A 27,984-nucleotide genomic window follows, 5' to 3' on the forward strand; every position below is an offset into this window, starting at 1 on the left:
AAGAAAACATCCTACTCAATACTGAAAAGCTGATAATTTTTTCCTTAAGATTAGGAATAAGACAAGGATGCCTACTCTTGCTACTTTTATTCAACATGCTATTGGAAGTTCTAGAAAAAAACAATCAGGCAAGAAAAAGAAATAGAGGCTTACAAATTTTGGAAAGGACAAAGTGAAGCTGTCATGTTTTTGGATGGCATGATCTTATATGTAGAAAACCTTAAAAACTCCTTCAAAAAAACTGTTAGAATTAATAGACAAAGTCAGTAAAGTTGCTGGGTACAAAGTCAGTCTGTAAAAATCTGCTGTTTTTCTGCACTCTAACAACAGGCTATCAGAAAGAGAAATTAAGAAACAATCCCATTTGCCATAACATCAAAGAGAATAAAATACTGCCCAGCAGGTGTGGCTCAGTAGCTATGAACTAGAAGGTCTCAATTTGATTCCTGGCGAGGACACATGCCCGGGTTGCTGGCTCGATCCTGAGTGTGGAGCATGCAGGAGGCAGCCAACCAATAATTCTCTCTCATCATTGATGTTTCTATGTCTCTCTCCATCTCCCTTCCTCTCTGAAATCAATAAAAATATATTTAAAAAAGAAAAAATAGAGAATAAAATACTTAGCAATAAATTTAACCAAGGAGGTTGAAGATGATACAAATAAATTGAAAGATACTAAGTATTCATGAATTGCTCTTCTTCTGTCTTCTTTGTAGCCTCCTCATTTCTTTCAGCTTTTTGTTATGTGACATCCCCCAATATTAATCCCTAGATTTCTCCTCAATACTCCTTTCCTAGGTTTCATAGTGACATCTCTCATCTCAATTTTATTAATTTTTAAATCTATGTTTCTAGTTCTTATCCTGATCTTTATATTGACCCCCATTTCCAATAGTCTAACAGATATTCTTGCTTAGTATTTTCATTTTAGCTTAACCACATCAAGTGAAAAAATTAACTTATGGTGTTCTCAAACCTCCAATTTCCAACTTCCCCATTTCCAACCTTGTTCACACCATTCTGCTAGCCAAGCTCAAGTCATTGAAAACCACACAGAGCTTTTCCTCTGCTTTACCTGTTAATCCCAACCAATGAACAAATCTTGCCCATTATTCTTTACATAGTTTGATTCACTCTCTACTTCAACATTCTACTCTTTTGTTTAAGACCTTCTCATTATGTGGATAGCTGTTACATTCTAAGAGTTCACTTTGCTTTCATATACTTTCATTATATTTTATATGACTTAGCAGGACCAAGCTTCCAAAGTTAAAGATTCCATCCTGTTACTCTTCTTTTAATGCCTGTTGCTTTGAGGGGAAATTTCAAATTCCTTGAGTAACTTTTGGCTTTAAAAATCTTCCTCCATTAAGGACAATCAAATGTCTCTCTCATGCACTCAACAATATCCCTTTCCACTCGCCTTCCTTTCATATACTGCCCGCTTCCAAGCTCTGCCATCTTTACATAGCTTTCCCAGGCCCTCTAGTCCCCATTGTTCACTGTCACTTGGAGCCACTTCTGTGTTCTTATTCATAACACTCATTTTGGCATTTAATCATATTATGTCTTATCATGTATTGCTGTGATTTTTTCCTACTGAATAGCCTTTATTGCATTGCGAAGTTACACCAAGATTAAAAGAGCTGTAATGTTAAATTTAAACAACAATCTCCACAACTGAAAAAGCTGGTAGATGACTAATGTTAATTTGGGAACTAAGTTTTGGAGATGCAACGTAATCATGAGGCAGTGTGCACAGAAGGTAAGAGCTCAGTCTCTAAGCCATATTGTCTAGATTTGAATTCAGGCTCCACCACATAGTAAGCACAGTGACATTGGGCAAGTTACTTAGTCTCTCTCTGTTTCCATGGTAAAATAGGAATAATAGTAGTACTGGACTCATTCAAATATTGTAAAGATTAAATAAGTTTTTACCTACAAGAGACTTATTAAAAGTACCTGGCACGGAGACAATCTTTCATATTATTGTGGTTGTTGTTATTTATTAAAATATTGAACTCTTCATCTCCTAGCAATTTCCTTTCTATGAGTCTGTCATACAGAAATACTTGCAAAAATACACAAAGATGTATATAAACAAAGATGTTAATGGTAACATTTTTTAAATAGTTAAAAAATTACCTATAACCTATCCTATATAACAAAGAGGGACTATGCAAATTGACCATCACTCCACCACAAAGATGGCAGTGCCCACAGTGGAGGCTGAGTTCCCATAATGAGCCTTACGAGCAATCAGCAGGGACCTGAGGATGTGCCCTCCCCACTGCCCCCGTGGGGCTTGACAGGGGACCCCAGGCCTTGCCACCAACACTGGCACCAGGCTGGGGGACCTCAGGTCATGCCCCCCACCCCGGCACTAGGCCAGGGGACCTGAGGCCACACTCCCCACCTGGTGGGGCTTGACAGGGGACCTGAGGCCACGCCCCCCACCCTGGCTCCGAGCCAGGGGACCTGAGGCCATGCCCCCCACCTGGTGGGGCTTGACAGGGGACCTCAGGCCACGCCCCCTGCCAAGAAGAGCTTGATGGGAGACCTCAAGGTGTGCCCACCCCGCCCCAGTGCTGGGCCAGGGGACCTTAGGCTCCTCCCCTCGCCCCTGGCCTGGAACCTCAGGCTGTGCCCTCCGCATGGCAGGGCTTGACAGGGGATCTTAGGCCATGTCCCCCACCCAGTGGGGCTTGACGGGGGATCTCAAGGCATGGCCCCCCACTCTGGCCCAGGCTGGGGGCCCTCAGGCCGCGCCCCCCATCCAGCGGGGCTTGACAAGGGTGGGACCGGCCAGGTCTGCATCTAGCCCAATGGGGGGGTGCAGCCGGGTCTGGGTCTTGCGTGATTTTGAGTAGCACATGGGTGGGTGGGGACTTGACTCTGGGTCCTGTGGTGCGCCCCAGACTCTGACAGGAGGAAGATTTTCATATACATTTTACTAATTTTCTTTCATCTCTGACACTTACATTGTAGAGAAAGGGCAAATAGCAATATTAAAATATTTCCTCTAATTAATCCCCTTTTAATGTGCACGAATTTCGTGCACCGGGCCACTAGTATATTTATAAGTAGTGAAATGAAATATTATAAATCCCACACTAAAAAGGAAATCTGTATATAAGATATGAAATGATGAGTGTGAAAGGTCAAATAGCCTAACAGTATGCATGTTATACAATTTTTTTTTGGGGGGGGGGGTGGGGGGAAAGAATATAAGTTTTATATGTGTATAATTGAAGGTCTGGGAGAGTAAACTTTAAAGTACACATAGTAGGGATGGAATCAGCTGAGTTTATTAGCTTTCTGATAACACACTTTCATATTATCTGATTTGTTTTTAGTGAGCATCTACCACTTCTTAAATAAAATGTTTAAATATACAAAAAGAAAACAGAAGATTAGAGTGGAAAAATATAGATGATACTTTCAGTTTACTGATGTAAAACCCTGTGCTTTCCCTCTCTGCCCTGATGTGGTTGTCATTTTGACCAGTATGTTATCTATCCTGCCAAGCAGATATCATGAAGAAATTGCTGAATGCAGCATGTGATCAAGTAATTTAATGCATTGAGAGGGAATGTGTAATGTGCACTGATGGGTAAATGGAGCAGTGTCCATGGTGATCTGGTAATAGATACCTGTCTGACAACAGAATTGACTTCCTTAAATAATCAGTCAAGAATGCTTACCTAGCAGAATATTCTCAAGGAGCAACATTCAAAGCCATTTTAAAAAATTAGCTGTGTTATGGACAACACAAACAGATCCAAGAGATGACTGCAGTTATCAACAGTAGGTCCCAGGGTCAGATCTTTGGCTGAGAGATCATTTAATACTAAAGACATTATTGCAGGCCAAAAAACAAGAACCAGAGGCTAGTGTAGAAATAGTAAAATGTAATTCTCACCATTACTTTGAGGCAGCTACTCTGCAGGAGGCAGCGTACACAAATTAACTCCTCTGTAGAAAAGGTGTCAGAGCTTGGTAATAATAGATTGCTCTGACATTTTAATCCAGAATTGCTCTAATCTAATGTAATTTAGCAAGGACAATATATTGACATAGAAGGGATTGTTATGGACAGAATGGATAACATGTGTCAGGAGAGAAATAGGGAACCAATAGCTTCCACTTCCCAACAGATATATGAACAGAAGAACTTATTGCAAGAAACCCTCTGTGTTTCCTTTTCTTCTCTCTTTTTAATCTATTTTGCTTATTGATCATTACATTGTACTGAATAAGACTTTAAACTCTGGAGTATGTAAATATGGAGTTACTATATAGGTTTTAAAATAAATGAAATAAACATAAACATCTTCATTTTGTTATTAATATATTTAACTTGGCATATCGCTAGCAAAGCAATGAAGCGATGGAGTTATATACGTCTGACCAGTTCCTGCTCTGTTCTAACTGAATCCTAGTTGACTGAAGCCATCATTGAGTCACTCATTCATTCATTCATTCATTAATTCACTCAGGTATCCATCAACCACTTTACTGGGCTCCTACTTCTCAGGCACCAAAGGTAGTTTAAGTCAGTGATTCCCACTCTTCAGGTTGTACATTAGAAAGACCTGAAGACTTTTAAAAACATATAGATATGAGCTTCATTCTGGGCCAATTAAATTAGAACCTCTGGGGTAGAGCGCCAGCATTTGTACTTTTTTAAAGTTCTGCAGGTGTTTGGATATGCTGCTAAGAACAGGAGCAACAGATATAGTGGCTCCCAGGCAAGACACAAACCTTTGTAGATGCTCATAGGCTCATTGGAGAGGTAGAGAAGTAGACAGGCACTCAAAGTCCAGTGGGATGTGTTCTATGATAGGGAAGGAAGGGAGCTTGGGCAGCACACAAAGGAGAAAGGCATAACGGAGACTAGACATGGACTTGCCCAGGGAAAGCTTCCTCTGGGAGCTGGGTCTGGAGCTGACCCTCAAAACCCAATTCGAGGGATCCTATTCTGCATCACTGAAACTGCCCTTTTTCTAACAGTGGCCCCTCTTGGCTCCCAGCCACCTGATCCAGACCAGGACTGAGAATGCGGCCCTGCTTTCAGGCACTGGATGTAGATTATCTGACCCCTTCCTGGGGCCACTGTTTCCCTGTGTCTCCTTTCCTCTCTGATCACCTCTTCCTACCTAGTAGGTCCTGTGGCCTGTGTCTGAGGCAGTGGCTCCTAACCCCCAGCTGGAAACAAACCCCTGACAGAGTCCCCTGTTGATGCAACATTCTTTGGAGATGAGAGAATTATTCATCTCAATATAGAGAACAAAGCTGTTTTCAGGTAGGCCTGGTTTCAGGTCATTTATTAATCAAGCTTTAGCCTCTTCTTTTTCTTAAAGCATGGGGAGGACTCCATTTTTATTTTTTTCTACTTTTCTCATGTCATCTATTATAATGACATTTCTCTTCAATGACCTTTCAGAATACTAGCATCTGTGAGCAACTCAATGTCTTCCAGGACATTGCTGCCACAGGGCTGCCCTGTGCTGGCCCCAGAAGATGTTCAATGGAAATATTATCCTGCCAGAAATAACATAGTCTTAAGAGGAATTGTTGACTTTAGAAAGATCGGAGAGGAGTCTACCCTCACAGGAGTGGCCCTGTTAATTTCTAGAATCAAGAATTAGAACTGGAGAATTAGGGAGTCAGAACCCCTTAAAGATAGAGATATCAGTGATCCCAAAAAACTTATACCAGCCCCAATCAAAATAAGGTGTTTACAAGAAAATGTGCACCTGAACCTGGAGGTGTTTCCACTGTGACGTTTTCTGGTTTAAGGATAAATCTATTTCTCTGACTGACTTATTTCACTTAATATAATACTCTCCAGGTCCCTCTATCACATGATCTCACTCATATGTGGAATCTAATGAACAAACTAAACCAATAAACAAAATAGGTCCAGAGACATAGAAGTGTGGAACAGACTGTCTAATCTCAGAGGGAAGGCAGGGGTGGGTGGATGGGAATAGATCAACCAAAGAACTTGTATGCATATATGCATAACCCATGGTCACAGACAATAGGGTGGTGAAGGCCTAGGGCGGGGGTAGGGGTGGGCCAGAAGGGGTCAATGGGGGGTGGAGGGGTCGGAAAGCTATATGTAATACTTTCAACAATAAAGATTTAAAAAAAAGAATAAATGTAATTTCAAACTTTTAGTTTTGGGTTTTTAAAATTGAAAGTAACCTAGAAGTGTTAGACACATGGTTAAGTACAGTAGGCCATCTATATGACAGGAAATTACACATTCTTTAAAACTCACACTTTCAGAGATTTTTCAATGACACATGAAGGTGTCATTTATATCATGTTATTGGAAAAAATCAGGCCACATGGGCTGTATGTGTTTCTATATATCTATGATATACAGTATGGTATATATGATGCCGGGACATAGATAGCAATGAGTGCCAGCTGGTCCAGTGTAGGACGAAGAAAAGGCTGACTTTATAAAGAGATGAGCAGGGATCCAGGTCTCAAGTCAATAAGCTAAAAGTGAAAGCATCAAAGCAGATCAAAGGTCTGGACACCTGGGTATCAGCATCTTTGCACAGAGAAGATCTAAGACCTATGAGTAAGTGGGCATGAACACTTAGATTTCGGTAATACAGACAGTGGAGGTGCTGTGTCCAGGAAGGCAGGTAGAGAAAAGTCATGCTTAGGAGTGAGCTTTCTCCAAGGTCTATTTAAGCAAAGAAGTCCTCTGTCTCCTTACCATCACATGTGAAGGGGCTTGGGATGGAAATGGTAACAGATTTGAACTGGAATATTAGCAACTAAAATGATGTTTATATATGGCTAAGAATGATCCCTACAGGCAGGATTCAAGCAGCAATTTATGGAATGATAAACAATCAGACAATCATCTCTCAACATAAAGAATAAGCACATTCTCCCAGAGTTGCCAATAAAGTGGTTTTCTGAATATTGAATAGTTTTCTCATTAAAAATTAAAGAATCTATTTATTCAACAATACATAAAACATGATAAAATAAATCACACAGAATTCTCCAAAGATGGCTGAGATAGTGGCAGCTTAATGTTGGCTCTTCCTAAATTTACATAAAGACATACAGAGCAACTACTAAGGGAAATAAGAAAACTATTTACATGAAACAGGTGCCAAGATAGCCCTGAAACCCCCTAAATATGAGACTACCAGAGGCACCACTGACAGCCACAAGGCTTCTGTATAATCAGTGTCTGTGTGGGAGAAAGCATGGGGACATCTTACAGACTTGAGAACCAAAGAACCCTGGATTGGCCAACTTGAGGTTACTGAGGGCCAGTTTGAGATAACAGCTGGGAATTGGAGGGGATCTCCCCTACTAAGAATAGGTGAGTGTGCAGGGAACAGAGTAAGGACTGAAGGGTAGGAGCAACCTAGTTCCTATGAACTCTCCATGCTAACTCTAACCCTACATATTGTTTTGCAAAGGGATGGAACTTGAGTGCACTCAAACCTTGGGACCGAGCAGCCAATTTGCAGAAACACAGAAGGACATGTTAAATCACACTCCACATCCACAATCAGGAAAATCCAGACTTTGAGAGACTCTATAATAAGGCAACCCATGTTCTTCAAAAAAATAAATTGTAAAGAAAAGAGATGGAGGAGGAACTTGTAAATAAAGAGACATTGAAAACATCAGATTAAAAAGAAAGAGCAATACGAAACTCTAGGGTATAAAACTATAAGGTACAAGGGAGTGATTATTATCAAAGTCAGGACAGTGGTTATATTTGAAGGGAGAGGCAAGTGTGACTGGGACAGGGCACATGGAGAAGCTTCTGGGGTGACTGACAAAGTTCTGTTTGTTGACTTGTGGGCCTTGTCTTTGTCGTATGTGTTTTTATATACCTATTTCCTAAAGGAAAAAATACTTCAAAACATAAAATCTGTTGATATTATATTCTAAAAATAAATATATTAATATGTTCTACCTACATATTAGAATGCTGGTAACCACTTAAGGGATATGCCTGTGTCTTATTTCTATAAAGTTGGCTGGGGGTCGGAGGATTCTCTTGCTTTAACTCTGTCTCACTTTTAGCCCAGTGAAATTAATCTATTGTTATCATTGAAGACTGGAAATAATGGTGTTTATCACTCTGGGTAGTGTGTTAAAGAGCTATTATGGTAATTTAAGTGTTTCAGAAATAAAGTTTTCCCCTCTACCTCCAGTCTGCACAGTTCCACCGAAACCACCTAGAGCTTTGCCTCCTTTGGATGCTCTTTTGGTCCCCAGAGGCAGGGAACAAACTAATCTCTTCTCAATAGCTGTTAATTGATGGAGAAAATGTTGCCTGTCGGGTGTAAGCCTGGCAGAAGCAGCCAAGTAAGGGGCTAGTGAGGAGGGCAGGAATAGAAGACTGGGAAGCAGCTGGCTGTGGGCTCACAGGAGTGAAGCAGGAGAGAGAGTGCAAGTCAATCCTCTCATTCTTCCCAAGTGGGAAGTGGGTGGAGAAATCACTGCAACAAAACTGCAAAGACAAGGCAGTTCTCATCCTCACCATTTCCTTATCTTTGTCTGTGTCCACTTCTCTGTTTTGAGGGGCAACAGAGCTTAGATGAATGGTGGTAGCCCTAGAATTGCATCTAGATGATTTTATTTCCTTCTGCCAGTTGTTAAACTCAACAGTACTGGCAAAACTCTGTTAAGGTAAGGGGGGAGTGAGATAGATATCTGGACTGTTCAACCATGCCCTGAAATGAAAGAGCATTCAGGTCATAGTCAGAGTAAGTCTTGTACTCTCTTGATCAGCAAAACTTTAATATATTTTCTGCTGACAAAGTCAATGAAAGTCAAAGTTAATTTTTATTGGTTGCCTATAAAAGAAACTGATGCAAATAAGGCAACCGCTATACCTCCTTTTATGTCTTTTCTACTCTTCTTATTGATGACTATCCAAATCCTACCCATCCTTCAACACCAAGCTAGGTCTCGCCCCTCCTATGTCATCTCAGCCCATTCGCACCATCAAGTGCTCTCTCCCTACTCTAAACCCTTAGCACTGCCCCATAATGCTCTTATAGGCCTGGCTTGGAATTTTGTTTATGGCCTATTCCCCCAGGAAGTTATCTTTTCCTTGATGTTACATATCCTATTATCTAGCCCCCTAAATTCTGTGTTGTATCTAGCAGAGTTTCTGGCATGTAGATCATCAAAATATGTTTGTTGCTTGGTTTATTTTACTCATAGCCACTGCATGGCATGCCAAATACTCTTTGAAACTGAAAAATTATTTGCTAGGAATAATGCAGTAATTCACTCTAATATAACTTAATCTCTTAGATTGTTGATTACTTGAGAATAGGGGCTGAAGTACTCAATGCTTCGTCACCAACATCTTGAGTAGTGATTGGTTCACAATAAACATTCAGCTAACTTTAATACCATGAATAAATAAATGATCAATCAATCTCTGTAGTTCTCTTAAAGTATAAAAGAACTGAGTTGTGTTTTTTTTTTTAGAGAAAAAATATTCTTGCATAAGAAAAAACCTGATATGATGAGAAGGATGTTCTGTCATTCAGAAATGTTGTTTATTAATAAACATCTGAAAAAATAAAACACCAAAAATGTAAATTGTAGTGAATATTCAGCTGTGATGATTATTATGCATTCAGCACTATGAAAGTACTAAATAGATAAAGAAATCGGATAGGTCTCCTATAAACTAATTTCATCTACCTGAGCTCATCTTGTTTTCAAACTAGACCTTTTGTTTCAGCCAACCTGGCCTGCTGTCCATGCCTTGAGCACAGCCTGCCTATTCCTACATCTTTGTCTTTGGTGATACCATTTGATGTCCATAGAAAATCCCTTCTTCTCTTAATAATAAAGATCCTTCCCTAGACTTCTCTTTTCCACCCAGTGTTCCTTGGATAACAATTTTATTCTTTGAGGATTTATGGAGGCTTCATTCTAATAAGATCAAGGAACAGTCCAGGATCTGCCATGTTCCCATACTAATATATGCTGCCTTGAAATGACCCTCTTATGGTCCTATCCTTACCTATGCCCTGGTGAATTAGATCAAGACACACTAGAGTAGATGTCCATTATTCTCTTTAGCCCAAAGCACAGTAGAACAAGGTGTTAATAAATATCATATGCCTGCTAAGTTACACCTATTAAATCTCTTCCTAAAAAGAAACAAAAATAACCAAAACAGAAAGTATTGTTTTGGTGAGAATGTGGAGAAAAGGGAACCCTCATGCACTGTTGGTAGGAATGTAAATGGTGCAGCCATTGTGGAAAACAATATGGAGATGTTGTTTCGATTTGCATCTCTCCAATGATTAGTGACATTGAGCATTATTTTCATATGCTTCTTGGCTGTCTGTATGTCCACTTTCAAAAAGTGTCTATTTAGGTCCTTTTCACAATTTTTGATAGGATTCTTTATCTTCCTTTTGTTAAGTTGTATGAGTTTCCTATAAATTTTGGAGATTAAACCTTTATCAGATGTAACACTGGCAAATATGTTCTCCCACGCAACAGGCTCTCTTGTTGCTTTGTTGATGGTTTCTTTTGCTGTGCAGAAGATTTTTATTTTGATGTAGTCCCATTTGTTTATTTTCTCTTTAATTTCCATTGTCCTAGAAAATGTTTCAGTAAACATATTGCTATGAGATATGTCTGATATTTTGCTGCCTATGGATTCTTCTAAGATTTTTATGGTTTCCCACTTTATGTTTAAGTTTTTATCCATTTTGAGTTTATTTTTATGTACGGTGTAAGTTGGGGGTCTAGTTTCATTTTTTTGCATGTATCTGTCCAATTTCCCCAACACCATTTATTGAAGAGACTATCTTGACTCCATTGTATGCTCTTGCCTCCTTTGTCAAATATTAATTAAACATAATGGCTTGTACCATCTCACACCTGTCAGAATGGCTATCATCAACAAATCAGCAAATGACAAGTGCTGGTGAGGATGTGGAGAAAATGGAACACTCATGCACTGCTGATGGGAATGAAGACTGGTGCAGCCACTGTGGAAAACAGTATGGAGTTTCCTCAAAAAAATTAAAAATGGAACTCCCATTTGACCCAGTAATCCCACTTCTAGGAATATATCCCAAGAAATCAGAAACACCAATCAGAAAGGATATATGCACCCATATGTTAATAGCAGCATAATGTACAGTAGCTAAGATTTGGAAACAGCCTAAGTGCCCATGAGCAGATGAGTGGATTAAAAAACAGTGGTACATCTACACAATGGAATACTATGCTGCTGGAAAAAAGAAGGAACTATTACCATTTGCAACAGCATGAATGGACCTGGAGAGCATTATGCTAAGCGAAATAAGCCAGTCAGAGAAAGATGAATATCACACGAACTCACTCATTTGTGGAATATAATGAACAACATAAACGGATGAGCAAAAATAGATCCAGAGACATAGAAGCATCTAACAGACCATCCAACCTCAGAGGGAAGGTGGGATGGAGGGGTAAGAGATCAACCAAAGGACTTGTATGCATGTATATAAGCATAACCCATGGACACAGACAGTAGGAGGGTGAGAGCATATGCTGGGGAGTGGGAATGGCCAGGGAGAGGTAAATGGGGGGAAAAGGAGACTTATGTAATACTTTAAACAATAAATAATTTAAACAAATAAATAAAATAAAATACATCCTTAAAAAATAAATAAAACAAATATTATTAGGGAATCTTATTTTTCAAAACCTGGACAATCTTACCAGAGTTAGAGAAAAGGTTTTTACCTTTTATACAATTGTAGTTAAAAATGGTAAGAATGATTGCAAGGATCTACTGAGGAAATATAAATTACATTGCAGGTTTATAAAAGATACAACACCAAAGCAAAAGAAGAGAGAGTCAAATGTAGAGAAAATTGCTCAGTCTTTTAACATTTCCTGCTTGTACCTCTGAACCTGGCATAAATATTCATGTTTAGTAGAGAATGTACTGGATGTGGAAACTTGAAACAGATTTGTGTCTATTGATAAGATAGGAATGACAATATTTCTCTACTGTGCTTCCAAGAGAATCAAGTAAGATTATGAATACAGATATATTTGATAAACTCTAACATCTACTACTCCTGTAGGGTCTGATTATTATTACAAGGAGCTTAAGCAGGAAGAAGTCAGATGGTTTCTCTTTTTGCACCTGCTTGGTAACAAATGTTTTATAAATATTTTGACATAAATTTTCGGAGCTGAATCTTTATGTTTAAAGTAGTGTCCGATATGAAAGCAGCCTAATTTTTCTAAAAATAGAAGGAAAGTTTAGGAAATTTAGTAAAAGTTATACCAAATCAACAGAAATGGACTTCATTTTTAGAACTTGAATTTTACAGTGCTTAAACTAAATCAGGATATCTCTCTCTCCTTCTACCTTCCAACTTTACTAGCTCTTAGGGAAATGCAAATCACAATTGCAATGACATGGCTATTAGATTGGCTATTATCAACAAAACAAATAATGTGTGTTGGAGAGGGTGTAGAGAAAAAGGCACCCTCATCACCGCTGGTGGGAATGTAAACTGTACAGCCACTATGGAAAACAGGATGGAGGTTCCTTGAAAAAATTAAGAATAGAGCTAGCATATGGCCCAGCAATCCCTCCTCTGGGTATCTATCTGAAAAATTTGAAAGCATTTATTCTCAAATACATATGCACCCCTATGTTCATTGCAGCATTATTCATGGTGACCAAGATATGGACACAATGAAAGTGTCTTTCTATAGATGATTGGATAAAGAAGGTGTGGTACACGTATACTATGGAATACTACTCAGCCATAAGAAAAGATGAAATACTGCCAGTTGTGACAACATGGATAGTTCTTAAGAGTATCATGCTAAGTCAAATAAGTCAGTCAGAAAAAACTAAGGATTATATGATTTCACTCATATGTGGGATATAAAACTGAAACTCATAAGCACAGAAAACAGTATGGTGTTTACCAGAGTAAAGGCAGTGGGAGGCTAGTAAAGGGGAAAGACGGTCAAATAGATGGTGATGGATGATTTGATTTTTGGGTGGTGAGCACACAAAGCAATAATAATCATAAAAGAAAATAAATAATAAAAGAAAAAATTCTTCCTCAAACCAAACAAAATAACAAACAAACAAAAAATAAGTAACAGTAACATTTACTTGCTAACCTCCAAATTGGCTTACTCCAAAGGAAAAGAAGACTTGATTTTCTTCTTTTCAATTTTCATTACATCTGTCTTTTCTTCCCCTCTTTTGAATTTTTTGAGAGTGCCTTTGCTGCCTTTCATCACCATTTTCTTTCTTTTCTTTAATGATGTATGGCATATTGCTATATCATAGTTTTCGCTGTTTAATTTGGTTCTACCTCAGGGATTATTATTGCTAAGGGGGAATGCTCTATCAAGTTACCTTGCCTTTTCAGTTAAAGAGAATTCAAGGTGTTTATAAACCAAGGGAATTAAGTGACTTTAAGTAGAAAATAAAAAGAGGCATAACTGCAAACTACAAGATAGCAATTCAATTTAGAGCTAGAAATAATCTAATGTGTTCTAATTTCATCATAAAAATTTTACATTATAAACACAGGTAAACAGCCAAGCTTTCCACAGAAACTGGATTTCAGGTCCTTCACTGAACAAAATCTAAACTGAAAACAACTGAAAATAATTCCTTTTGTTTGAAATAACAGGTAAGGATCAAGTTTCTAGGTTCTTTTATTATATGTAAAAAATAATGTCATTTTAAGTGAAAGCTATAATATGAGGAAAGTGTGTATGCCTGCATGTTAACTCTGGCGAGCATGAACGTGTTTTTGTTTTTCTTTCATAAAGACCTTCCTTTCTTTCAGCTTTCAGATTCTTTTATTGTTTTCTTTTATTTTTGGTGTAGTGCACAGGAGGATCTTCCTTTGAGGCTGTAAAACACAGGCTTTCATTTAGAAAAGGACATTTTTATTGACTCCACATGCTCTTTGAGTGCTCCTTTTATCTAGAGGTTTCAGCCTGGAAACACATTGCTAAAAAGAATTGCCTGCAGTTATAATTTGCAGCCGATAAGTCAACCTGAAATAGCTACTAGTGGCCCTCACTCATGGGAGTACCTCTGTGTGAGGGTTAACAATGGTCCTCAAAGTGTGGCCCTTGCCCCAGCAGCATCTGCAGCTCCTAGGAACTTGTTATCAATGCAAATTTTGACTCTTCACCAGACCCAATGAATTCGAAACTAAGAGTGGGTTCCAGCAATCTGTGTTAACAAACCCTCCAGGTCAGAGGTTCTCAACCTGTGGGTCACGACCCCTTTGGCAGTTGAACGACCCTTTCACAGAGGTAGCCTAAGACCATCCTGCATATCAGGTATTTACATTACGATTCATAACAGTAGCAACATTACAGTTATGAAGTAGCAACGAAAATAATTTTATGGTTGGGTCACAACATGAGGAACTGTATTTAAAGGGCCAGAAGGTTGAGAACCACTGCTCCAGGTGATAGTGATGTACTAAAGTTTGAGAACCACAGGTTTACTGTTACAGAAATGAGGTGACACTTTTAAGTACATATAAATGGCCAACATCCTTAGGTCCTTCAGATGGTGCTGAAGGCCATTATCCTGTTTAACAATGAGTCAGGCTAGTTGCCAGTGATGGTCACATTACCCCTCTCCCCCCAGTTGGCCCTATTCACAAGCACAATAATTTACTCAAGGACTCACAATGAGTTACAAACATGTCCTTTCTGAAAGTGCTCAGATACAAATTACAGACCATCTGAGGTGCTAGCAGCAAAAGTGTTTAAATGGCACTGATATTTACACTGTCCTGATGTGATCTTCACCCTCTATTTCCGGCAACTCCTTCTGCGACTCTGCTTATCCTCCCTCTCTGTGTGCCATTTCTCAGAGCTTGCAACCACTCCCTAGAATTCAAACTCACCCTCTGAGTGTAGTTTCAGAACTAAATGCCTCTTAACTCCATCTCCCATCTGCCCAGTGGACAGATGTCCTGCTCTCAACACTGACAGAAATAAGTTACACTGAAATGATCATTTGCCTCAAAGACCTGGTGATTTGCATAGATCTACAAGTTACCTAAGTGTATCACTCTTTCTCCTTTGCTTGCTTTCCTTATAATGGCCTATAGGTTTTTCCTTCATGATATTTCTCATATTCATCCTTTCTTGTCTATTCCTACTATTTCTCTATTTAGAGTCTCAATAATTAGGCTGCAAGTCTGTTTTCCAAAAGGTTTTCCTCCTCTCTCCTTCCTATGCAAAAGTAGGTGGTATAGCATGAGTGTTTTGTATTAACCTGTTTGACCTCCTCTCCTTATGGGCCTCTTTCTAACTACAGATCAATCTCCACACTCCTGGGCCTGACATTTAAAGCTCTCAAAGTTCTTATCACAGCCTAATTCTTTCCGCTCTCCTCCATTCACTCCTCCTTACAGATTACTTACTCTCGTGGTTCTCAAACTCAGAGTCACCAGTAGGGCTGGTTAAAACACAGATTTGGGGGCCCTATTCCTGGAGTTTTTAACTCAGTTGGTCCTGAGGTGAAACCCAAAATTTTGCATTCTTAACAAGTTCTCAGGTGTTAATGGACCAAATGCTGGTGTCCCTCCAAATACTCCCTCAAATTCATATAGTGAAGCTCTAACTTCCAATGTGACTGTATTTGGAGATGGGGCCTCTAAGGAAGTAATTAAGGTTAAATGAGGTAAAAAAGAGTGGGGTTCTGACCCAATAGGATTAGTGTTCTTATATGAAGAGATCTAGAGACTCGCTATCTCTCTCCACCATGTGAGGACACCTGACATGTCAGCCATTTACAACCAGAAACAGGGCTCTCACTGGAAATCCAATCAGCCAGTACGTTCAGCCTCCAGAACTGTGAGAAAATCAATCTCTGCAGTTTAAGCCACCCAGTCTGTGGTGTTCTGTCAGAATTGACTGACACACCAGGAGAGCCTGATGCTGCTGCTCCCAGGACTACACTAATCAGCACTTTTTTAGTTGTCCTTAATGGGTGTCTCTGTCAACTTGGCCTCCACGACTTGCTGACATGCGTTTCTCTTCTCCTCCCATTACTTGAAACTCACATATCCTTGTAAGCCCACCTTGAGCCATGCTTCTCCTCTGAAGCCTCCCAACTCTCCTGCCCACAGTAACTTCTCCCTCTTCTCAAAGCCCTAGTACCTGTCTTTAGCTTCATCTGGTATTTAATGTAAGCTACCTTGTATGATTCCTTTCCCTTCATATACTTGTTTTAGCTTCACTGTAAGCTCCTTGGGGGCAGGGGATTTTCTCGTGTTTCCTACCCAACACAGTGCTTTGTGCTTAGCAAGAGTTCAATAAATATATGACTTCTAGAGGCCTGGTGCATGAAATACATGCACGGGTAGGGTCCCTAGGCCTGGCTGGCGATCAGGGCCGATCAGGTTCCCTGCCTCCCAGCTTCCCTGCCTCCTCCTTCCCTCACTGCCTCAGCACCCTGCCGCCTCTGGTCACCCGTCATGTTCTGTGCTGCTCCCTGGTGGTCAGCATATGTCATAGGGAGCGATTGAACTCCCAGTCTCCTGGTGGAACTCCGGAGGGGACAATTTGCATATTAGCCTTTTATTATATAAGATTTAGCAACCATGGCATGCATGGAGAAGTTAATAAAAACTGCAGGTGTGAGTTCTTCAGATGTCAGTGGTTTCCCAGTCAGTCTGAGAGCCTCTTGGTAGTGTGGCTTCCTTCCTTAGAGAGCTGCATCCTGGAAGAGTTCCTCTTTTTTGTTATGTTTGGAGAAGAAAGAGGTAATTTTTGGATAGTACATCTAATGATAATGATGATGATGCAATAATTCACATTTATTGAGAGATTGCTGTGTGCTAGGTGTCTCACATCTATTACCACTTGTGATCCTCCAAGCAACCAGTGGGCTTAAGAATTATTATGCTACCCATTTTACAGATGAGAAAATTGAGGCATAGAGAGGTTAAGTGACTTATCTCAAGGTCATATAGCCAGGCAAAGGTAGAGCAGGTGCTTGGGCCATGACTGCATGGTTCCCTGCTCCCCTGTCTTAACACACCAATTTCTTGCCCCTTCTTCTCTTTAAATAAGCAGAGACCTTTAAGCCAGAGGTTTATACAAGCTTCGTTTCTAACTATTAAGATTTAGATTTACTATTCCCTTGCCACTTAATACAATTCATTTTTCTTTTTTAAAGATAATTAAACACTTAATAACAAGTCTTAACTTCTAGTGCTAAGAGATAACTAAAGGAGAAATCATCCCATATCTTTATTGGAAGTTAGTTATAAAGGGAATATGGAGGTTGTGTGGTAACAGTCTGCAATTTTCAATTAATGCCACTGACCCCATTGCTCACACAACCTGTTCTCAGTGAACACAAACAAACATTATGGCTTAGTGGGTCCAGATAATTTGTATTGCATTTTACTTGTTTGACTCAGTTATTTGCAGAATGCTTTTCTGACATCTGTTTGTCAGCATTTCCATAAAATTCCCAAACAACTGATTTTAACCTGTTTTTACTTCCCAATCAAACCCAAAACAACAATAACAGCAATAAACAAAACTTTGGAGAATATCAGTTACCCATAATAAGAAAATATTAGACAACTTTGGAAACACCTAGTTTATAATTGACTTAACTTTTGCTTAATTTCAATCAATGCAGTATATAATCATTCTGTTGGATGAATGTCTTCATAAAATATGATTTATAAATCATTACATCACATATACATATATAATGGATATATGTGTGAAAATATAATGTGTGTGTAGATCCCACTCCAGATAATTCTCTTACTTACAGAGCAGTTTTGAGATCCTTTGACTCCTAAAGAGAGAGTTTAATTGGGCTGTTTATTCCAGCTAACAGATTTAAATCCAAGGCCTGGAAAGGCTTCAAAACCTACCACATTTAACTTAGTTATACCTTTGTGTTCAATTAAACTAATTTACTTTGCATAGCAAAATGTGTTATTCATATTTCTTTCTAAATGAAAATTATGATTAAAAAAGAAATACCTGAACATTCTGAATAATTGGAAAGTGCAGAAAATTATGAGCAGGCAGAAAAAAAAACACCATAATGTTAGCACACAGAAGTAAGTATTGCTTTATTTTGGAATCTAAAAGAAATTTAGTATCCTAAATGTTGATTAATTTAACAAGGTTTATTTCACTAGTGCTTATCTATTCTACTGCTACATCTTGAATCTGCCCAATTTCTCCATCACTCTTCCCACCAGCCTCTAATTTGTCTGCCCACTTCTGCCTTGCCTCCCTTCAGACTTTTCCCACACTGCACCCTTGCTGAAATCACTTCAATGACATCTATTTCTTTTGGGTGAAATGATCATCTCAAAAAAGCACCGCGAAGCAGAGTGCAATATCAGACCAACAATCCAAAGACCTTTGAATGACTTTGCAGGGTTGTTCTGAGACTCAGGTATTTGTGAGACAAAGGTATGTGAAGACGCCTATAAACTTGCAAGCTGCGAGTGGGAGTGGGTATTGGTTAGACCTTTGAATGGAATGCCAAATGTAAAGTGTTTTTCTTGTTTTGATTTAAATTTTAATTGTTTGGTTTTGTTAAATTTTAAAAAGTTATATACATTATTTTCAGGATTATTTGAAACAATGTTAGCCCTTGAGTGGCAAGTAGCCGAGAACAGTGTAAGTCAGAAAACAGCGTTTTAATATCACTGATATTCTGCATGGCCTTGGAATGAGATCTGGTTCTCAAACAACTGAGATATGAAAAGATGCAACACACACACACACACACACACACACACACGTGCTTGAGCGCGTACGTTAATTTGATACAGATAGTGTCATAAAAAATTAACTTTTCAATTATTCATGGACAAAGATAAAAATAAACAATAAAAGTACACCTGTTCTGACCTAGACACATACTGAGATTAGTGCAATAAGAGTGACAACTTCCCCATTGCATGAGATACAGCAAACACCTGCTTATTCTGTGCTGTGAATACTCTTAAATTCTGCAAATGATGTCACTAGTGACTCCCACTTGTCTCAACTGATCAGGTTTTCACAGAAAATGAGATGCTGGGCAAGAAAAACTGCATCATGAGAAAGTGAGATCTAGTATTTTGATGACATGACCAAAGTATAATGGAAATATCCCTGTAAGTGAAAAGCTACCATACCCTTTTGTTCATTCTGGACAGCTTGGCCATAAAAATACAGTATTTTCCCTCACCCCAAAGAGAATTATTCTGGAGCTTGACTTGATTATTTTAACATGTTAATCTTTGATGACCAAAATGAAGAGTCATGGATGCAAAACAGAACAGAGCCATGAACATTAGACTTTGTGTCAGTCAGGATATCAATAGCAAATAGATTGAAAGTGAAGTAAGGGTCATTTGAAGAAGGCTTAAGAAAGAGACTATTTATGCAAGTTTAGGAAAATACAAGGAATAGTGGATCTAACACTCTCGGTCCATAAAACATAAGGAGTGGAAGTGCCACTGGGGTCTAGAAGGAGACAGTTTTCTAGGGAAGGTAACTTTGAGAGTTAGAGTCAAAGTACACAGCCATCTTGAATAAACCATCCTAGAGGGAGCCTAGACAATGAACACCTGACTCAGTCCTTCCTCCCACAGAGCTTTGGAGGGTCTCCCTACTGGCTGAACCCGAATGGGAAACAGTAAGTAAGAGAGCCCATAGCTGTAATCCATACAACCCAGCAAGGTGTATTATAGGGGCAAGTGGAAGGTATTCAGCATAGCCATTCACTGTAGTTTACCCAGCATCTAGCACAGAGGTTAGCACATGGCAAATGCTCCTCAAAATTAGTCCACTGAAAAGGCATATGGAATCTGTCAGTGATCTACACTGAACACAGTGACATACATTATTTTTCCTAGTTCCCATTGAGTTTCATGTTTCAGATTGACTATAAACCCATGATTTCAATAATTTTAAAAGAGTAATTTTATTCTCCCTATCTAACTTATATATATATATACCCCTTTGTATTTCTCCAGTGGCACTTAAAGTTTTCTACCTTGTGTGAAAACTACTGAACAGAATCAGTGAGAAAATGGTAAGTTTTTTCCCTAAGAGGTATATTCCTCTCTCTCTCTCTCTCTCTCTCTCTCTCTCTCTCTCTCTCTCTCCTACACATACACACTTTAGTGTATAGCATAGGCTGTAAACATACTTTCAATAAAGGTTTGTGGAAAGGTTTGTAATTGTATCACTTCAAATATGATGATTACATCAAATTACAATTTTTAATTTTCTTCAATTACTATTCTAGCATTTATTTGTTCTAAAATTTACCAAGTACCTTCTTCATATCTAGCATTGTACTAAGCACTTAGATTTCAAAGATGAGTAAGGTCCCTGTCCTTGTAGGGCTTACATTGGGAGAAGAGAGACATACAAACTAGCAATCCTGTATGACTCAATGTGCTGGGGTGGGGGAGGGGGTGTTACAAAATGATCCTTTTCCTGGTAGGGAACAAGCATGGAGAAGAGTGGGAAAGGGAGGGAAAACCAAAGCAGCAATGTCCTATACCCAAACACAGCAGGCTCTAGAAGAATGAAAGGCTATATTAGAAAGGGTTTTCTAAAAGTAGGATGCATTTTCTTAGATTACACTTGGATTTCTAAAACTTAAATACTTCATTAATGTTCAAAAGGTGCCTTGACTACTGAGCATGCCCAATAACTGAGGCCACAATAAGAAGAAACTGGGAAGCAAAGGAAGAAGAGAGAAGTTGGAGATAAGATCAGAATAGACACTTCTCCAAAGAAGACATACAGATGGCCAGTAGACATATGAAAATATGCTCAACGTCACTAATCATCAGAGAAATGCAAGTTAAAACCACAATGAGATATCACCTCACACATGTCAGAATGGCTATCATCAATAAATCAACAAGCAACACCTGTTGGCGAGGATGTGGAGAAAAAGGAACCCTTGTGCACTGCTGGTGGGAATGCAGACTGGTGCAGCCACTGTGGAAAACAGTATGGAGTTACCTCAGCAATGAAAAATGGAACTGCCCAATAACCCAGAAATTCCACTTCTGGGAATATATCCAAAGAAACCAAAACACTAATTAGGAAGGATATATGCACCCCTATGTTCATTGCAGAGTTATTACAATAGCCAAGATTTGGATGCAGCCCAAGCATCCATCAGTGATTGAGAAGATAAAAAGGCTGTGGTACCTTTGCACAATGGAATACTACTTATCCATAAAAAAGAAGGAAATCTTACTATTTGCAATAGCATAGATCAGTGGTCGGCAAACTGTGGCCCCTTGAGTGTGGCTCTTCCACAAAATACCACGTGCAGGCGCGCATGTACAGTGCGATTGAAACTTCGTGGCAACACTCAAGGGGCCAAAGAGCCACATGTGGCTCGTTAGCCACAGTTTGCCGACCACTGGCATAGATAGACCTGAGAGTATTATGTTATGTGAAATAAAGCCAGTCAGAGAAAGACAAATATCATATAATTTCACTTATATGTGGAATCTAATGAACAAAATAAACTAACAAAATAGAAACAGACTCATAGATATAGAGAACAGACTGACAGCTGTCAGAGGGGAGGGGAGTTGGGGATGGGTGAAAAAGGTGAAAGGATTAAGTAAAGAAAAAAAAACCCTCATAAACACAGACAATAGTCAGAGGGAAAGGGGGATGGGGGAGGTAGAAGAGAGTACAGAGGGGATAAACAGTGATGGAAGGAGATTTGATTTGTGGTGAAATAGAAATATACAGAGTTGTATACCTGAAACCTATATGATTTTATTAACCCATGTCACCCCAACTAATTCAATTAAAAAGAGATAATTTGGGGGATAGAGTTTGTTGCAGACATAGAAAAAAAAAGTATTAACTTAAAAGATAATCTCCTGAACAGAAGGGCTAGTCACAGTAAAATGAAAAGTGAAGTAAAACTCATTTCTTTATTTTGATGCCAGTTCTTCTACCAACTAAATATTATTAATGTTAAGTTCTCCTACATTTCTGGTAAGAAGAGACCACAGTGAACCACTTCTGAAAAGAGTGTCCTTTCTACTGTGGACATATTTTCAATAGTTTAAGGAACATAATTAGAATAATTAATACTTTGTATATATAATTCGTGTATTGAAGCATATTAATAGATTCCAAAATGTGAATCTGTAGCTCTCTCATTTCAATTTCAAATTAAACTACATTATACTTCACTTTAGGAGAAAATGAGTTATTAAAATGACCAAAAGGATATGATTTAAATTTTAAAAACTTTAAATAAGTAGGGACTCAAAGTTGTTACAAAAAGTTAAAAAGAGGATAGATCATAGAATTAAAAAATTAATCTCATATACTTTAATTTTTTAGTTGTTAAATATAAAATTTTTTAAATTTGTGAGCCAGTTGTAACTTAGATATAAAATACCCCTTTTGTGTATAAAGCTTTTGAGGCTTGGGATCCTCAAAAGGAAACAATATGACAAAGATAGCTTAGCGATTAATCATTCTGAGCCTTATTCCAAATTGTGTTATCCTTTGGAAAAAAATTTTACTTAACGTGTTTTTGTTTTATACATTTCCACTGTCTACTACAGCATGAAATATTCAAGAAGCCCTTGGTATAATGAAATAAATGTTAGGAGAGCTTTTTTTATGATGAATATTATAATCAAGATGTAAGAAATGAGTTTTGTAACAGCTTCTAAAACTATAAGTAACACATTCTTGAGAAACAACTTTTCAAGCTAACTACCCAATTTAAACTATTGGGTCAACTTTAAGAGGAATAATATGTGATAATTATTATAAATATTTTAATAATTCCTACTCGTGTAATACAAAGCTTACCTATAGTGTTTCTGTATATGTTAATGGCATAGGGAAACCTAAGGCACTTTTAACTATATGTCTTTATCAAAAATAGGTGGTGATATGGTGAGTTTTATTCTAAAAGCAAAATGAACTTTTTTGTCTTAATAAAAATATATTGTGGATATGTTTGACATATAGGAACTTTAAAATTAAGAATGCAAGCATATACTTTCCTGAAGTTTCTTCATTCAAACACCTTTCTCTTTCTACTTCCTCATGACCCAGGTTACCCACTGACCTCTGTGTTCTCTTTCTTCTCAAGTCAAATTTTCCCCTCTTCTAACATGACCTTTGTTATATCACTTCTCACTTGTTAGTCTAGTTTTATAGCAGGATGTCCCAACCTCAGTACTATTGCCATTTGGAGCCACATGCATTTTTGTCATAGGGAGCTGTCCTATACACTGTACAATGTTTAGCAGCTTCCCTGGTCTCCACCAGAGAGAAAACAATGACACAACTGCCACTCCCAGATGTGACAACCAAAAAGCTCTTATGATATTGCCCAAAGCCCCTGGGTGAACAAAATAACCCTGCTTGAGAACCACTGATTTAGAGCAACTTGTGCATATAACTTCACTAGAGGCCCGGTGCATGAAAATTCATACACTGGAGGCGGGGGGGGGGGGGGTGGTCCCTCAGCCCAGCCTGCCCCCTCTCACAGTCTGGGAGCCCTCAGGGGCAGGAGGCAAACCGGCGATCAGGGGAAGGCGATGCCCCATCACACCTCTGCCAGCAGTGCAAGCCTTGGCCGGCCCTGGTTACCTGAGCCTCGGGTGGCCCTGGGCGACTGAGCAGCCGCCATCTGAGGCTTGCCTGCGCCTTGGGCCAGCCCTTGGCAGCTGGGCTGCTGCCATCCGAGGCTTGCTTGCACCTCGGGCCGGCTCTGGGAGGCTGGGGGGCTAAGGGGACTGGGAAACTCCGGAGGCAGGCTAGTGGCAAGGTGGGGCTGAGGGGACTGGGTGCCAACATCTTGTGCTGTTGGTGCCACCATCTTTGAGGGCATGGTAGTCAATTAGCATATTCCCTCCTTATTGGCTGTGTGTGCCACCATCTTTGTGACGGGGTGAGGGTCAATTAGCATAACCCTGCTTTATTAGGTAGGATGTTCACCTTTGAATATATACCTCACTGTATGGGACTTTGTTCAGAGATGATGCTCAGTAAATACTTGTTAAAGAATGCAGAGTAAGATGGTGTTTTATTGCTGCAGTGCTTTTCTAGAATAATATACATGCTACTCTTATAAACTGAACTTTCAGTTTCATTTGAGGACTTAAGCTTCTACATCCATTTTGGATTTATTTTTCAATATTTGGAATAGAAATAGGAGAGAAGATAGTGTTTTTTCCATATTGATAGATCTCATTTGTCTCATAAATTTCTAATGGGACTCAATTCTTTGTAGTTTTTTTTTTTTATGACTTTCTTTTTTAACTACTAGAAAAAGATGACATAGAAGTCTATGTAAAAAGAGAAGAGAGCAAAAAGCAAGGTAAAAGTGAAAAGGAGCTAAAAAATAAAAGGAGAGGAAGAGAAAATATGAACAAGATCAGCAGGTTTTTCTATACTTATAAACCCATTTTTAAAAAGCTGAATTCAAATAAAAATATTTCTAAAGAAAAAAAGACCTTTCAATTTGAAGATAAAAATTTTAATAGTAATTGGTTTTTAAAATTTTAATCTTATAGTTAATTTCCTAACACAGACATACAAGGAAAAATCATAACAGAGAAAAAATGAGAAAGAAAATTTTAACAAAAAGTAGACAAGGAAGAAAATGAAATAAGGGAAGATTTTATGAGAAAAAAAGTAAAATACGAATGTTTCAAAAAGCACACATATTTCTAACTGGAGGCCCAGTGCATGAAATTCGTGCATAGGAAGGGGGGGTCCCTCAGCCTAGCCTGCACCCTCTCGCAATCCGGGACCCCTTGGGGGATGTCTGACTGCTGGATGTAGAAGCTTAAGTCCTCAGATGAACTGAAACCTGAAACCAGCAGTTGGACATCCCTCTCACAATCTGGGACCGCTGGCTCCTAACCGCTTTCCTGCCTGCCTGATGCCCCTAACTGCCTCTGCCTTGGCCCCCACACCTGGGACCCAGGTTTCCCTCCTCCGCCTGGGCAGTGCTGCCAGGGCCCTGGCTTTGTCAGAAAGGACGTCTGGAATGACATCTGGGAGACGTCTGGTCTATATGGTCTAATTAGCATATTACCCTTTTATTAGTATAGATGGATCTCAAGCCCTTTCATATAACATGTAGATCTATTAAATAACACTTGAATAGCTTAAGACAATTATTTCCTTGTAGAGTATGAGTTAGACATTAAGGGAACAAAAATAACTTTGTTTTACTGATCATGAGGTAAATGAAAATGTACTTATTAATAGGTTGAATTTCATTTAGTTCTGTATTGTTGACTTGAAATCAGGGTGGGGAAAGTCCAAGTAATGTCATACAGAGTATTTGGCCTTCACGCTTATTATCAAGAAGATGAACACATAATGGTTAACAGCACTGAATCTAGAGGTCTAGGCTAGCTGAGTTTGAATCTGACTCCCTGCTTTTTAGCTATGTGACCTTGGATTTCTGTTCCCGCAGAAGCAGACTCTGAGACAAGCACTCAATGTAAATGGTCTACCTGGGAAGGAATCCCAAGAAACACTGATGGGGGACTGAAGAAGTGAGAAAAGGAAAAAGCAATATGGTATCAAGCCAGCCTTCAGTGGGAGAATGGAGCTCTGTACTATAGGGGAACTCCAGTCTGTGCAAAACACAAGTTAGAATTGACCCAACTGAGGAAGCTGGATTTTATATTTTTGTTTTTTTAAATTGCCCATTTCCTATCTTTCCCTGGTTGTGGGCTTCTCTCTGGGGCATTAACTCGTGGCACTGAGCATGCTCCTGTGGCTCCTCAGACAGAAAGTGGCAGGGTTTGCAGTATGCAGTGCTAGCTTCCACTTCAAATGGTGTATTTGAAAGTTATCATAACACCAGTGTGATCTTTCTAAATTGAATTAACAAAATATGAGATTTTGATGAACAAAAATTAAATATAATAAATATTAGGATATATGTTTAGTTAACTGCAACAATATTTACACTGGAAACAGACTTCATTTGGTCATTTTGGACTCTTCATGCCACCAGGATATCAGGTGTATGAAGGGGATAATTGATCCTACCATTAACCTCTGTTTTTGATTGAACAATGGTCATGTTATATTAGGCAGTAGGATTCCTCTCTCCAACCTCCCTCAATTTGGAAATATAAACCTCTGTTTGAGCAGGTGGAGAGGAGAAGTGTAGAGAGATGGCAGGTGACAGTGGAGAATCCTTCATTATCACCAAAGATGTAGAAAGAACGTTTGCATTCCCTCAGGCTCAAGTGAACCCCAAAGGAGGAAGCTGGGCTTCAGCCTCTTGCTGGAGCCCCATTCCAGAGGGATGGCCACTAGGAGCAAATATTAAAGGAGCAAGAAGCTATGGCATGTGCTGCAGGAGGCATCACTGAGGAGTCACTGAAGGGAGCTGGAACAAGTTACACTCATCAAGGAGCTGAACATATACAATGGCCCGTAACACTGGGCCCCTCAGAAAGCCAGCATTTGGATGCAACCATACAGAGAACACTGAAGACATTTTCCTCCTTCCCTTCCGTGTCTGCCCCTCAAACTGCTGTAGCGAAAGGGATCTAGAAGAGGGCAGAGAAGGGGAGCAAAGAGTACATCAAGCTCCCTTTACCCCTCAGGTCCTTGGGCCTGATCACACCTGTTTGGGGATGATGAGGTTGGTAGGGATATGTTTCCGTAGAGCATGACTGCAGGTAGCTATTGGAGAAAATGCAAAGCTGTTTCATATCTATGTCTTGCAAATTTTAACTATGCCCCTCCCCACCCAAAGACATACTCAATAAAGCCAGAAAAGTAGAGTAAAAAAGAAAAAGGGAGACCAAGTCTGAAATAAAGTTATGTTAAATCGGGTGGTTACAGGGATTGCAGATACTCTTATCTGCCACCATCCATTTTTAATGTTGCCATACAATACATAGAATAAAAATAAATACATGTGCCAAATTCCATATATCAAAATTGATATATATGCAGTTTTTTGGTGTGACTCTATGCTAAAACATAGGCTATATACATGTATATATACTATAAATGCATACCCATAAAAACAAAGCAGTTTTATATTCTTAGATACTCTGGGAATAAAGCTATAATACTAGTTGTATGATATATTAGAATTGCATTGATATCTATAAAGTTCAGAAAAAATTCAAAGATCATGGATTCAGGGGTAATGTTCTGAATATTTCTGTATTTCTTGATAAGCTCCCATGAACTCAGCTTATTCTTCCTTTCTGGAACCATCCCAAGATGTAGGCTAGGTTTGCATATCATATGAAGAAAAAAAAAAAGAGCATTTAAGTGGACACTATCAGAAAGCACCAAGTGTTAAAGATAGGCCAAACACATACATAGCACTTACCTTGGCATTATCTTTGATGTAGTTAGAAAAGTTAAATATCTGTGGAAAAAATAAGTCTGGAGCATTTTCATCATAGGAAAAAAAATCTATTCTCTCTTTTCTGAGGATCTCTCATGAATGAAAACCATATCCTTTTATTTATATTATGATTTCTGTGGTGTGATTTATTATGTTCTAGAGTTTGAGTCTGCATTTGGGTCTTTTTGACTCATACTGACATTTTCAATAATCTCTCAGAAATGCCAGATCATAAATGCACATAATTGCCAAAATATAATCAATCACAAAGCAACTTGAAATAAAGGTTAACAGTAATATCCTAGAAGCTTATGAGGTGGGAACTTTGCCATGTGAAACAGATTTGAGTTTTAAGTAAAATACTTACCTCTTGGCCCATTTTAAAGTAAAAATTGAAAACTTTTCTCATATAAAATTAGGATAAGATTAGATTTCTCTTCTGGGAACACTAAAGGAGGAGATTTTACATTTGAAATCAGGATTTGGGGAATTATAACTTTTGAGAAGTTGCCAAAACCAACAAACACTGAATCTTTTATACTAAATTG

The 27,984-nt window shown here is 38.8% G+C and overlaps 1 protein-coding gene across 1 annotated transcript in view; it reads right to left on the reverse strand.

The window, feature by feature from the left end:
- UNC13C (unc-13 homolog C) overlaps positions 1 to 27,984 on the reverse strand; it is a 525,683-nt gene that overhangs the window by 13,884 nt on the left and 483,815 nt on the right. The window lies entirely within an intron of this gene.

This window comes from Myotis yumanensis, unplaced genomic scaffold, assembly GCF_028538775.1.
Source record: "Myotis yumanensis isolate MYYU_CA2020_CCGP unplaced genomic scaffold, mMyoYum1.0.hap1 SCAF_1, whole genome shotgun sequence".
Classification (NCBI taxonomy): domain Eukaryota; kingdom Metazoa; phylum Chordata; class Mammalia; order Chiroptera; family Vespertilionidae; genus Myotis; species Myotis yumanensis.